Raw genomic sequence first — 15,005 nt, 5'->3', positions numbered from 1 at the left:
GTGGGCGGCCGGTGGCTTTGGCCAAGGCAAAGCAAGGTAAAGCAAGTAAACCGTGTGTTTGATTTCGTCTTCCTTTTCGTCCTCTTCGTGTGCTTATTCGGTGTTGTGCTTTTCTGCTACAGGTATTTATCTAACTGGAGTTTTTCCTTTTACCACGCACACGCACTTTGTGAAGCTTTCCGATGAAGCACGTACCAACACTACCAACTTGGTCACTGAAGTCTGCGATGAAGACACTGGCGAATGTGGTTTCCTACGGCGTCTGGTACAGAGTCGCGATGTGAAAGAAGGTACATGGAAAGAGAATAAAAGAGAAGAAGAAAGGAGATGACGATAACAAAATCCACGGTAATGGGGCTCTGCACAAAAATCAGTCTCTCTTTTTCCCTCCTTCATGAAATAAGTAAACAACAAGGCCAGCAAACGTCAAAATCTCATGCAAAATCAAAACAGTGCAGAGCCCCATACAATGAAAAAGGGTCAGACAACTGTCGCAATCAAGTTCACGGTAACCTGCGTCATATTTAGGGGAATATTGGATAAAATGTTCCGTTACGAGAGACAGTGTCTGGAGATTATGAAGATTTTTTTTTAATTCTTCATTAGTATTATTCTAAACAATACATTCATTTATTATATCTAGGTGACCTGTGTTAGAAAACAGTATCATCCTCATTTGGTATACCAAAATAAATCTTTTATTAACATTTTGTTAACAACATATTACATTTCATTTGCCGTAGAAGTTAGGAATTATAACAAATTAGTTCGATTTCATCTGCCTATAAGAGAAAAAAAAACGCATTCAATTTACTTAACATAACTTAACTTATATAACGCATTGATTGTGACAATAAATGATTGCAACGGTTTTTGTCCAAAACTATTGATTATTTTATTTGACATTTAACTTATTTCAACATTGGATATTCCATAAAACTTATTAGTACTATACCAGGGGGAAGCCTCAGAATCATTTTGAAAATTTTATTTTGAATCATCTGCAGAGCTTTCTTCCTGGTATTACAACAGCTAGTCCATATTGGTACAGCATACATCATGGCAGGCCTAAAAATGTGTTTGAAGATCAAAAGCTTGTTTTTAAGACAAAGTTTCTATTTTCTGTTAATAAGTGGATACAGACATTTCATATATTTGTTACATTTGACTTGAATACCCTCAATGTGATTTTTGAAAGTTAAATTCTTATCTAGCATGAGCCCTAGATACTTAACTTCATCTGACCAATTTATTGGAACCCCTCTCATCGTGACAACATGTCTTCTTGTCTATTTTTAGTTGAGTTTTGGAAGCATTAGGAGCAATCTTCCATTTTTGCAAGTATGAAGAAAAAATATCCAATAACTTTTGCAACCTACTACAGTTGACACGCAGGCTTCGTTTTTTGACATCCCTGAGATAATTCAGGTGAGTCATATGTGAAGATATTGTATAATATTGGTCCCATAATGCTGGCTTGGGGAACATCAGCTCTTACAAGAAGCAGTAGCGTAGCTAGGGCGGTGCGGTGGGTGCGGTCCGCACCAGGCCCCGTGCTTCTAGGGGCCCCAAAATCTCAGTACGGGTATCTCATAGCATTAAAAGTTCGACATAGCTTGTGAGAAACTGACAGTTTGTAAGATCCCAAGAAGAAAATGAGCATGACAAGCATAAGTTTCGAAGAAGACTTGGATCTGCTATGCTCAGTGGGCCCCTTGATTATCTCTTATTTTCAATATTTTAGAGATAGGTTTTGAGTAGACTGAGGGCCCGGGAGGACCGTGACTGTGAGCCCCACATTTTAGGGGTCCTCCTGGGGCCCTCAGCCCACTCTAAATCTATCCCACATTTTAGGGGCCTTCACGAATATTTGTTTTGTAACTTATTTCCATTGTTGTTGCTCAATCGATAGCACGCATGAGAAACCCGAGTCTCCTAATAGCTAAACGGGGCCCTGATGTAGATACTTAAGAAGCTCAAATACCTAAGATGTTGAGTCTAATTACGGCTTTGGATTCATAATTATTTATATGTATATAATACTTCATGAATTCTGATTTCCAATCAAATCGACCCATGTTTGTATGTCTCCATAAATCTGGAGCATTGGTGAAATTTTAACCTGTATATATTTTCTTACGATCTTAACCATTCTCATTGTCACTCATTCTAGAAATTTGACAGATACCTTCTCAATAGTATATACATGAGTTAAATGCTAAAGGTGTACATTTTGTTCAAATTTCAAAGTTTGAGATGTTCTCAAAAGCATGAATTTTGTAGAATAAGTAAGCCAACGACTTTGGATCGATTATTTAGGCTGATGCAAATATTAATTTTCTTTTACGATCCAGACCACTACGGAGAGGCGCGAAAAAAATTAAGAGCACAAACTTAAGTACAAACAGATAAAATACGAAAAATTAATTTTACATTTTTTTTTTCATTTTTTAGATTTTTTTTTTAAATCATCCAAAAATACCTACCAAAAATCATCCAAATTTATTCTCAAGTTACCTTGAATAATTCATCATGGCATTTCTTTAAAAATTTCTCATGGTTATTTATATAAAATTATGCCATGGATTTATTATTATTTTAATGAAACGTATCCCGAGATTCCTTGTTGAAAAAAAATGAGAAAATATTTCCAATTATTCATTTTGGAATTCTTCCAGGATTTTTTGCAGAAATTCTTCGTTCATTCGGAATAAACATAAGCAACAAATCCAGAGAATTTCATCCAGCGCTTTCAAGTAGAAACTGTACAGAATATTCTAAGCAATGTCAGTAGGCTTTTTTCTGATATTTTTTGGAAGAAATACACTTTAATATTGCTAGAATAATCTCTCTGGCGTTCCTATATGGCTGTAAATTTATTAAGGAATTTTTAATAAAATTGCCACAAAAAATCCGAAAATTTATACCCGGATTTTTTCAAGTATCGTTGAAGAACTTATACAGAAATCATTCTAGGAAATTATCAAGGTTTTAACAACAAATTCCACTGAGGAGCCTTCTGAAAACCACTGAAGGGATTTCTTGGCGTATCGTTGGCCAAGAAATCCCATGGTTTTCCAATGTATTCCTTTACCACTAGCTTCAGGTACTCTTTGTTTTATTGATTTCAAATATACTTTCTGAAATTTATTTGAGGTTTTTTTTTTCTGGTATTTATCTTAGAAGTTTGAATTCCTCAGATAATTGGAAATGCTATTAGATACGTCCCTCATTTTTTCCATGGATTTATCCATTACTACAATGAGTTCTTCAAGTGATAAAAGCAATAATATTCCCAGAAACTTCAAAGCGATTCTACTAGTTTCTTTAAGATTTTTTTATATATTCTTACAAGACTTCTGTTATAAGGAGTTTCTCAAAAATAAAAATAAAATCCATGAATTTAAGGAATTTTGACAGAATTCCAGGAAAATATTTTTACTTCGGAAGAATTCCTGCATATTTTTTTAAGGTATATTCTAAAATTTTATCTCAGAATACCTCTATGAGTTTTGCTGGGATTCCTCATAAAATAATATCAGTAATAATATCAAACATTTCATCTCGATTGCCTCCTAGATCTGCATCAAAAACCACAAAAAATTCAATGATTTGCGCAAAACTAAAATAGAGCGATTTCATCAGCTATTTTCCTACGAATTGAGATATTTTTTCACGAGCCTTCGAAGCGTTCGTCTAGGTATAACCGTAAGCGAACTACTAAATACCAAACACCATACAGAAAGTTATCCAAGAATTTATTCCAAGACCCTTTAAAACAGAAATTTATAGGTACTTTTGCAGCAATTGTTGCATAGATATTTTTTGATTCCACAAGGCATAACATCATAAACTATTTTCTGACGGAAATCCTGGCTAAGCCCTCGTATGGGTTTATTTTGACTAGCAGATTATATTTTGACCTTTAAATCAAGATTTTTTTCTAATATTAGACGTTTTTGGCAAAAAATGTAGGTATGTGTAAGCTGATAAGACATATTTTGCAAACCTCTATTTGAGGGGCCCCCAAATCTACCTCCGCACCGGGCCCCCAAAACGCAAGCTACGCCACTGACAAGAAGTCTATCAGTCTTAGATTTCTGATAACTAACCTGAAGTGTACGCGTTGATAGATAACTTTGAATTATTCTAACAATGTTTGTTGGAAAATTGAGTTTTTTTTTTAATTTTACAATCTAACTTTCATGCAAAACACTGTCGAATGCTTTTTCTATGACTATAAGAGCAAGACAGATAGACTAGCCTTCAAATTTGTTAAACGTTAAAGTTGATTTTTGCTTGAACGTCCATGTCGGAATCCGAATCGTTCATTGGCAAAAACTGAGTTCAAAAAAATATTTTCAAAAAAAATCTGATGCTTACCTCCATCTCCAAGCTGATTGGACGATAGCTATAAGCTTCTGCAGTATTTTTGTCCAAATTCAAAATTGTTACAACTTACGCATATTTCTATTTGTCAGGAAAATATACCAACTGAAAACATTTATTAAATATATCAACCAAAAATCATAAGCTACTCTCTGAAAGTTTATTAATAGGAATGAAGAGAAATCCATCATTACCAGAAGCTTTCATATTTTTGATTTTTTTTTTCTAAATAATAGTTCTCACTTCTTTCAAAACAGTCACTCAGAAGTTTTCGAAAATCTTCTCTTGCTTGAGAACAGTTTTGAATTCCTGAGTAACTTGATTTTCTATTGGACTAGTGAGTCCTAGATTGAAATTGTACGTGCTTTCTAACTGCATATCAGATTGTTGAGCTTCCACATAATAAATAAAAAAAATATTGTTTTCCTCCTTCAATGTTGGAATTGGCTTCTGAGATTTTTTCAAAAGTTAAGATAATTTCCATAAAGGTGCCCTGGGTCATATAAAGAAATTTTATTTTTAAATTTTTTGTTTCTTAATGGAGAAAAATATTTTTTAATTTGTTTGCAGATCCTGCTATATAATTTCCATAGCATGATCGCGAGTGCGTTAAAATTGCCTTCTCTTCACTTTTTGACGACTGTACAAGATTTCAAAATCATCGTCTGTAACCATGGATTCGAATTTTACTTCACATTTTGCTATTGCAATGTCCCTTGCTTCAACAATGGAATTTGTTAAAGTTTCGAGAGTACTGTTAACATCAAGTTTTGTTGGCCAAGAAATGTTAACGTCAACTATCTTTGTATGTTTCATATGAATTTCAGTCGGCTCGAAAATTATTAAATTTTTAGATTCTAAAGAAAAACATCTATTACAGTCAACACTCCCTAACTCGATATTCCTTATGTCAATATCAAGTTAGAGAACCATAGTAAAAATTGGTTTTCGGTGATCCCTTGGATCGCGGTTGCATTGTTTTCATGTTTTGTAACTCGATATGTCCCTAGCTGGATGGTCCTTATCGAGTTATGGAGAGTTGAATGTATTGAAAAAATCATTGGAAGCATTCTTTGAAAAATTCCAAAAGAAATCTCTGGTGGATTCTTGGGAAAAATATTTCCTGAAGGGATCCGAGGAAAAGTTATGGTCTTTTCGGCTTTTAGTAACGGGACACGTTGATTGTTTACTCATCCGAAATTTCGGATCAATTGTTGGGAAAATCTTTATTAGCTGGTTCGTCTAGTTATCCTCATTAAAAGTACAAAAACCCCCTTGAATTTTGAGGTATTCCGTGAAATATTCGTAGAAGAACCACTTCTGAATTTCATGAATAAATTTCTTCAGAACTTTTGTTGAGATTTTTTAGATAATTTCTGAAGAAACACGTAAGAAAATTATTAAAACAAATCTAACTGAGTCCTTTATGGAAGGGATTCAAATAGAAAACAAAAATTAACAAAATCGCAGTACAAGTCGATTTAACTCGTATACAACCGGATTAAGATATTTTTTGAAAATTGTTATTGTGAATGAGGTTTTCACTACATGCAATCCGACGGCTTCGAGGTTCATATGCTGGTACAAATGGACCAATTTGTACGATCAACTTCCTTTTCGAAACAGTTTTATCATAGAAAATGGTGTTAAAACACCTCAAATTCAACAAAAAACAGAATCTTAATATCTTCGGGTAATATTGGGCAACCGATTGCGGTCAAGGTCACTTTATGACCCTCCGGAAGATTCGGAACATCCGTAAAAGTGGACATGTCCTGAAAATTGATCTACAGAGCTAGATTTTTTTTCACACTACAGCCAAACCTTTTTTAACGCTCACTTTTTTTGCGCTCCCTCTTTTTACGGTACAAAAATTCCAATTTATATGGGTATTTCTGGAAAGGGACCGATGAGGAGATGCCGGAAATCGATGGTTGACGTCGTCTAGGATTCTAATATGGCGACTTCCGGTTTGTGAAAATCACTTTAAACCGATGAAGTCTGCTGGAGATCCGATTCCAAGTGAAAATCCCTTACCTGAATTGGGTTTGAATCATCCAACCGATGTAGAATTAGGAGCTAGTTGATTAAGTCATTGAGAAATCTAGATTAATTTAACAAATGGTGTATGTACTCACTCAGATATTATTTTGGCAACTCCGAAAACAGAACTGAAAAGTAGTACTTTTCAGCACCAGTTTCAGTGCTGAAGAGGAGCACTTTTCAGCATTGTTTTATGTGGTGGGAAAAGTAGGCTAATTTATTAATTAATTAATATTTTTGCAATTTCTCATCGTATCAGGCTGTTTTTCAATCCACTATGGGGGAACAGGCGGTCATAAATCGAAAAAGTTCTATGTCCTAAATCATTTTTAGTTATTTTTGTGTTATTGCTAACATCATTATTAAGTAAAATCCAAAATTTGAATATCCTATTTGTTTTAGTTTCTGAGATATACACTATCAAGGTCAGAAATTGATGCAAAATCTACAGCTTTCGGCGAAAAAACCTTTTTCTTTCAAATTCATTACACAATTACATTTTTAATTAATGCTCTTCATCCAAATACGTTCCCATAAAGGTTCTTACATAAGCTTTCTGCCGGACTATTAAAATAATGTCATATCACTATTAGAAAAAATATTGATAATTAAATAAACTTAAAATTTAGGAAAATCATGCTAAATTTGAACTTCGAAGAACTTTTTTTCCTCGCATTTCCCCACACTTCTGTTTAGATTGAAATCAAGCTTGAAACTTCAACAAACATGTCCCGTAGAAAAATCTTGCAACAAATTACAACTTTGAAAGTTTTTTTTTTTTCATTTCTTTTGCCATTTGAATTTTTTACCGTGCATGTTTGAAATGAGTTTCCTTCCATATTAACAAAGTTTATTTTTATTTTTAGTTTATTTTAATTATTACGACTCATGCTGTAAAAATCATCATTCTGCAACTTGTTCCGTAAACTACTATTTGCTTACCAAATATAACAAACACAAACTCTGGTGGAAAAAGTTCAATAATACGACGCATAAAAAATGATAAATAATGAAAAAACCTTAAAAATCAAACAATTCATGAACTTTAATATCTCTAAAAGCGCAAAATATCATAAGCTCAAATTTTCAGGCAACAAAGATCAATAAGGTACCCCGGGGCAAGTGAGAATACGGGGTAAGTGGGACCTTCCGTCATAGCTCGTTTAGGAAAGTTTTTTCAAGGGGGTATTCTTCTAGAAAGTTGAAGATACAATAATAAGGAATGTATTCAGTACAAAATATATTGTTATTTTTATTACCATGTGCCCCTTGTAACACTTGTCAGCTCAGCGCCATTTTCAACTTGCATGATAAATTGTGACACGTTTCACGTTCTGCATTGGCTCGCAAAAAATAATTGTGTCATAAATCGAATTACCATCGGTAACTTACATTTTTAAGTATTATTATAAGCTGCTTACGATAAACATGTATTTTATTTTCATTTCATATGAAAATTTCTATGATCTAACTCACCCCAAAATATCTTGATACCCGGGGTAAGTGGGACATATCAAAACAAGCACCAGAATTAAAACTTTTCCTACACGTTTCAAACATTTTCTTGGAAAGTAGCATAAAAACATTCAAACGAATGATTTCTATCCAAAAAAAATCAATCTTATGTTAAAAAATTGCTGAAAAGGGAGAAAAAATGACATTTTTTTTTAATGCGAATTTGAAATTGAGCGAAGATAGAAATAAAACTCAAAATACATCATGAGAAAGATTACTTTTATATTTTTATTGAGCTTTATTTGCTATTTCTACCAAATTCAGTAGTTGCGGAAAACAATTCCATCGCATTAAGTGGTTTTCCGCCATGCATAAGAATAATAACAGAACATATTCAAATATTCGTCAATTAAAGAAAGTTTACTTGCTGCATTTCGATTGATAACTTATAAATGATATATTTTGAAAATGTTTTTATTGCTTTACGCTTTTTGTGAGAAATTTTCAGTTAAAATTAAATGCGATGCAACATATTAATAAATGCAGGGTTTCTTCCTAAAACGTTACGTATTTTATGGTTGATCCCTTATGTACATCAAATATGTACTAAAAATAAAATATCTATGATTTAACAATTCCATCATTACAACGGTTGACTTACTGATGTGGTTTTACGCACAAAACTGGATGTGTCCCACTTGCCCCGTTTGTCGAGGCAACTGCGTCTAATAACTCATTGTACATCTTTCTTCTAAGGTTTTCACAATTTCGAAATTATTCGATCAAATTCATGCACAAACCAGCAAATATGTTCCCGAAATGTAATCGTGTTGTTGGATTTGTAAAATATTGTCATTTGAAAATTATTCTGAACAATTTGTTTGAACTATCGTTTTTTTATGTCCCACTTGCCCCGCGGTACCTTACTTGATGAAAAAGATGTGAAAATTTCAGAGAGAGATATATAATGGTGTTTTTGAGATTTTTTCAATTTTCTTCGGTTTTTTTTTTTTTCATTACGCGATAATTATTTTCGTGGCAAATATATAAGTGTAATTTAAAATAAGCGGAAAAAATATATTTTATTATGTCATAAAATGTGTATACCTGTCTACAGTACAAGCTGGCACATGATCAAATTTTCCATGTACCATGATCAACATACATGTACCTAGTTTTAATATACACTTTCATCCACATCACTCGATATCAACTCAAGGAACTACTCTAAAACTAGATTTCATGGCTACTATGATGCCTCATTTAAACAGTTTTCTAAAAGTTTTTGTGCCATGACTCGTTATTTCTAAAAGTCGATCCTCTCTTAAGATCAACTCATGGAAATTTAACGATATTGGAGTAATATTATCATTGAAACAAATGGAAATATCTTACACCAAAATATACCTCTCTGAAATTTAGACATCCGTTTCATATACATATTAAAATTATTTGCAAATCCTTGTTTTAATGTTTCAAAATATTTCGTTAACCTCGGAACAGTAGCCAATTGACACATTTTGCTTTGATAAAACTAAACATGATAGTCCAAGAACAATATGATCTCATGAAAACACACATGATATGTTCAACGTTCTGCAGTATCTGCAAATACATGAACCAATATTTATTGTGGCTAACGGTATTTGCTAAGTGGAGCGTTTATTCTCCCTTCCTCTCTTCATCCAACGTTCGAAACAAATGGTGCGTCATTATGAGGGTCAGAAGATTAACACATTATTCAACAATATTCGCTCAATCATGCTGCACCTTTCCCCGTGAACCTAGCCCCGTTTCCACCGATCGCGAATCGAACATCAAATCGATGAGGAAAACCATCCCGAAAAGCCGGATAAACAAAGCGGCGGTACGTGTGTAGTGGTAGTTATCGACGATTTTTCCTCTTCTATCCTTCCTTACTGTTCACCATTTCCACCACCCACCATCTCAGCGCCTACTCTGAAGTCTGTCCCTTTCCTTTTCCATGGGTTTTCTCCGACACGAGCTGCGATGAAAACAAACACACTCACTCACACTCAGGTAGGCGCTGGAAAACACTTGTTGTCAACGAAGTCAGCAGTCTTGTTCGTTTTTCCTTCCTACCAAACCATTTCTCAAGTGAGATGGGAAAACAGAACCACCTTTCGATCACTCAAACAAAACTCGGATTTCCGAAATCTTACATTCTCGATCCGCCCCGCCTGAATGTATGCAAACAATCGGCGGAAATTGAAAACGATCCGAACATTGTCCCATTTGACGAAGTATGTAAATAAAATTTGATGTTTGTTTCCAACCACTCTCGCTTTCGCCAATGTGTTGGTAAAGTAACATTGATGTCCAGTTCGAAAGGATATCAATTTCAGCATAATAGATCATAAACTCACTTCTTTTCACTGATGACACCGATTCCACTGGATGCACTCAAATTTTTTTCTGATTCACAAATTTCACCAAATCACAACTGGAACAATTGAAACTTAGAACTTTTCCTACAATTTCCACACTTGGCAAATGCCACAGTAAATCCACGTCGCGAACGAGAAAAGCGATTTTTCCGTCCTTACTGCTCAATGTCAGAGCTCGGTATGTGGCGATTCGGCTGCTGTCGTCGGTTCAAATAGGCGGCCGCCCACCGAGGTCCTATCTCGTGCTCGTCTCCGTGGTCCTTGCTCACGTGCATTTTCGTTGTGGCGGACAGTTTTCTCTCCCCGGCTCTGAGCTCGCAATCCGGTCTGTGACACGGAGGGAAAAATGCGGACAGGCGTCAGTGAGATAGGGGAAATTGTGCGATTTGCAATGCGCATAGCAGGCATGGGATTTCATTCATAGTTAGGATTTGGTAGAGACTGAAGGGGAAACAGAACACTAGATGAATAAAAGTTCTATACTCATATTCATTCTGCAGTGGAGAAGGTTTGCAGAGAACATGAAACAAGTAGGCCTAGAATAGAAATCAACCTTGAACAGTTTAACTTCTGAGTTACTTGTGTAGCACAATCAAGGGCATAATAGAGCTTTTACCCCTAAAGCCCCGGGATGAACAATGATTGCTCATTTAGCCTCAAATCGAAGATGAGTAGATTAATTGAATTAAACTACTGCTGATTTGCCTAGCTGGTTTTACCTCTTTTCTGGTAAACACAAAAAAAATGGACACGAGGGTATTTTTTCAGGTTGCTAAATATTTCCATGAGTCGATAGCCTTTCAGATATCGACTCATGGGGGTCTCCCGATTATCCAGGTTTTTACGCTGGCTATAAAACACGAGGGGTAATTTGATTTTTAAATTGTCAAAAATGTTCACCACATTCGTGTTGCACCTTGAAGAATTTCGTAAATCAAATTTTATTAATGTATCGAATTAATTTGTTCAATTTATTTATTTCACGTGATTTTAGGTTCCCCAATCAATTGGATACGTGCGTTTAAATTTGAACTCTGAATAATAGATACATATGGACATTGGAGAGATCTGATCTATGTTATATTATAATATCAGGCTTCCGACATGGATTTCTGCTGTTCCACGGCATAAAAATTAACAAGGCAGGCTCTTTACTGATGTATAAATCAAGTTTGATTGTAAACATGTGACGTCACTCTTATCGTACCATATACCTTCCGGACCACAAGATCATTTTTATCGCAAATTTGTTCGAGGTGGATAGGAATGACGTCGTCAAGTAGCTGTAAGTTTTCGGAATATATCACCTTCTTAATATAGTACACACCAACCTCTTTTTACGACCGATTTTTTACCGACGGTTCTTTTTCCGACCACTTTTTTACGACCGAAATTCAGATAAACGACCGTTTTTATAAATGACCATTATCTTAAAAAGTATTCAAAATAGAGGATCGTGATGTTCAGCAAAATTGTTCAGTAGTTCAAGGGATAACATATGGTAGTCATTTAATCGCGGAATTCTGCCACTAGGCGGCGCTAGTGAGCAAAGAACTTTTGATTTGCAGATAGCTCACGATCCTGACCACTTAGAGAGATGGCGTCTTCGGCAAAGTTGTTCAGTAGCTCAAGGACTATCATTATAAACGCTATGAGGTTCAAAATTTTGCCACCAGGCGGCGCTAGTGAGCATGATACTTTTGTTTTGCGGATATCTCAGGATCCTGGCCACTAAGAAAGCTGGTGTCTTCGGCAAAGTTGTTCAGTAGCTCAAGGACTATCATTATTCTGTCCATGAGATTCGAGATTTTGCCACCAGGCAGCGCTAGTGAGCATAGAATTTTTGTTTTGCAGATAGCTCAGGATCCTGGCCACTTAGAAAGATGGCGTCTTGGGCAAAGTTGGTCAGTTGCTCAAGGTTTATCATTATTCTAGCCAAGAGATTCAAGATTTTGCCACCATGCGGCGCTAGTGAGCATAGAACTTTTGTTTTCCCGATTGCTCAGGATCCTGGCCACTTAGAGAGATGGCATCTTCGACAAAGTTGTTCAGTAGCTCAAGCGCTATCATTATAAAAGTTGTTCAGTAGCTCAAGGGCTATCATTATAAACGCTATGAGATTCGAAATTTTGCCACCAAACGGCGCTAGTGAGCATGGAACTTTTGTTTTACGGATATCTCAGGATCCTGGCCACTTAGAATGATGGCGCCTTCGGCAAAGTTGTTCAGTAGCTCAAGGACTATCATTATTCTAGCCAAGAGATTCGAGATTTTGCCACCAGGCGGCGCTAGCGAGCATAGAGTTTTTGTTTTCCGGATAGCTCAGGATCCTGACCACTTAGAAAGATGGCGCCTTCGGCAAAGTTGTTCAGTAGCTCAAGGATTGTCATTATAAATGTTACGAGATCCAAAATTCTGCCACCAGGCGGCGCTAGTGAGCATGAAACTTTTGTATTGGGTTATCTTAGAATCCTAGCCACTTAGAAAGATGTCACCTTCGGCAGAGTTGTTCAGTAGCTCAAGGACTATCATTATAAAAGCTTTGAGATTTAAAATTCTGCCACCAGACGGCGCTAGTGAGAATAAAACTTTTGTTTTGCGGATATCTCAGGATCCTGACCACTTAGAGAGATGGCGTCTTCGACAAAGTTATTCAGTAGCTCAAGAACTATCATTATAAAAGCTATGAGATTCAAAATTTTGCCACCAGGCGGCGCAAGTGAGCATGAAACTTTTGTTTTGCGGTTATCTAAGAATCCTAGCCACTTAGAAAGATGGCGCCTTCGGCAAAGTTGTTCAGTAGCTCAAGCGCTATCATTATAGAAGCTATGAGATTTAAAATTCCGCCACCAGGCGGCGCTAGTGAGCATAGAACTTCTGTTTTGCGAATAACTCCGGATCCTGACCACTTCGAAAGATAGCGTTTTCGGCAGAGTTGTTCAGTAGCTCAAGGACTACACACTTAAACCGAGTATGCGAGTTCGGTAAATAAAATCACCGAAACCAATCGGTAATTCACGATATTACCAATGTTTCGGTAATCAAGCAGTTTTTGACAGCGCGCCAAAAACAAAATTACCGAACTACGGTGAACTGTAGAAGATCTGTCAAAAAAAATACCGAAAGATCTGTGAATCGTTAGTATTACCGAAAACTGTAAAATATTTCACTGAAGTTTCGGTAAACGGACTATTAGGTTACCGAATTCTGTAATTTGGCTGAATGACAGCATGAATTCATCTTGAATGTTTTTGTTTCCCCGTTGCAACGAATCTCTGTGGTGTATCGCTGAACGATTATTCTCAGCATCCGATAGATTTTAGGAACACTTCGTTATGATTAAGGTGAGTAATATGAACCGAATGTTTTATCTATCATCTAACATAATTATTTGCAGTCCAGCCATCAGCCTCCGCTGCTCTCTCGTTGTTCCCGGCGCTTTGAACCATATGTGGAAACTGCGATGTGACATCACACCCGACGTATTTTTTTGTTGCTTCATCAAAATATTATGCTGGATCCGGTAATATATTCCTCAATATTTATAAAAACCAATAACTAATAAAAAAGGCCGTGATCTAATATTGTCAACGTTGTTCTTTTTTGTCCAAAAATTGGGTCCTAAAATTTTTAATGAAATCTTGTTTTTATTTAATAACACGAAAAAGCATGTTACTGTTACTACTTTAGCAATTTTTCCCGCTCAAATAATGGCTATAACATATTTAAACTTTAATTTAAAAATTTGGTCCATAAATGAACCTTGACACTTTTGATCATGTTTGACGTTCGCTTAGTCGACAAAAACACAACAGGGGTTTTAGTTCGACCACTGGGGTTGTTCCTATCTGACATTTCGTAAGGGACACGGAAAACAAAATACACCCAAAATTTGAGTTTAAGCCAAAGGATGTGACAAAATCTAAAAAAATGTTTTTTGGGCTTAAACCAACGGAAAACATTAGAAAATTGAGTAAACATGTGTTTTTGGCCTAAACTTAAGCGTTTGGCATCAAAATTGGGACAGGGCTTTAGGACCCTATTGGGTTCCGAGGAACAAAAATCGGTGCACCGCGTTTACAGTTCTTCGGTAAACGATTACCGATCAATCGGTTGTTTTGACAACTGAGATCGAAAATGCGAATTACCGATAGGTCCGTAATTTATTCGTTTACCGAACCGATTACCGACCGTTCAGCTGTTGAGATTTCGGTAAATGGATTACCGAATTCGGTGATTTGATCTAAGTGTGTATCATTATAAAAGCTATGAGATTCAAAATTTTGCCACCAGGCGGCGCTAGTGAGCATGAAACTTTTATTTTGCGGATATATCAGAAAAAAATATTTTAAAATTCCATATACAGTGGCGCTTTTGTTTTGATGCGGTGAGCACTGACAAATATAACCTTCAATGATCCATTGTAGAGAGATACACTGAAACGTGATTAATAGAATACCGTAAAATGGGGTGTTAAGGACTCGTGGGGTTTTAAAGAATTGAACTTCCCAGACAACAAGAATGTACGTATAGTGAAATCACCTTTTGCGTTATGCGATGCTTATATGTACAAAGTTTTACGTATAAGATGATGTGAAAAGGCCGTATACGTACAAGAGTGGAGGCGATATACGTGCATCTTTAATATGATGAAAATTAGCATGCAATGCGAGTGTGTAGAATTTATTGCCATCTAATCCGTACTCTTAT

The 15,005-nt window shown here is 35.7% G+C and overlaps 1 protein-coding gene across 8 annotated transcripts in view; it reads right to left on the bottom strand.

Moving 5' to 3' along the window:
• Window positions 1–10,502, bottom strand: part of LOC5566546 (calbindin-32) — a 302,845-nt gene extending 292,343 nt beyond the window's left edge. For 7 of the 8 annotated variants that reach the window (XM_021853171.1, XM_021853170.1, XM_021853168.1 and 4 more), the window contains exons 1-2: window positions 10,275–10,502; window positions 167–262 (exon numbers count right to left, since the gene is read on the bottom strand). The gene's annotated coding sequence lies outside the window, so the exon portion shown is untranslated. The remainder of the gene's footprint in view (window positions 1–166; window positions 263–10,274) is intronic. The other variant, XM_021853169.1, reaches the window with a different exon arrangement.
• Between the last annotated feature and the right edge of the window lie 4,503 nt (window positions 10,503–15,005).

The sequence above is a fragment of the Aedes aegypti genome, chromosome 3, assembly GCF_002204515.2.
Source record: "Aedes aegypti strain LVP_AGWG chromosome 3, AaegL5.0 Primary Assembly, whole genome shotgun sequence".
NCBI classification, from domain to species: Eukaryota; Metazoa; Arthropoda; class Insecta; order Diptera; family Culicidae; genus Aedes; species Aedes aegypti.
The sequence above is the reverse complement of the archived record's forward strand: the minus strand, read 5'-3'. Positions and strand labels throughout refer to the sequence as shown.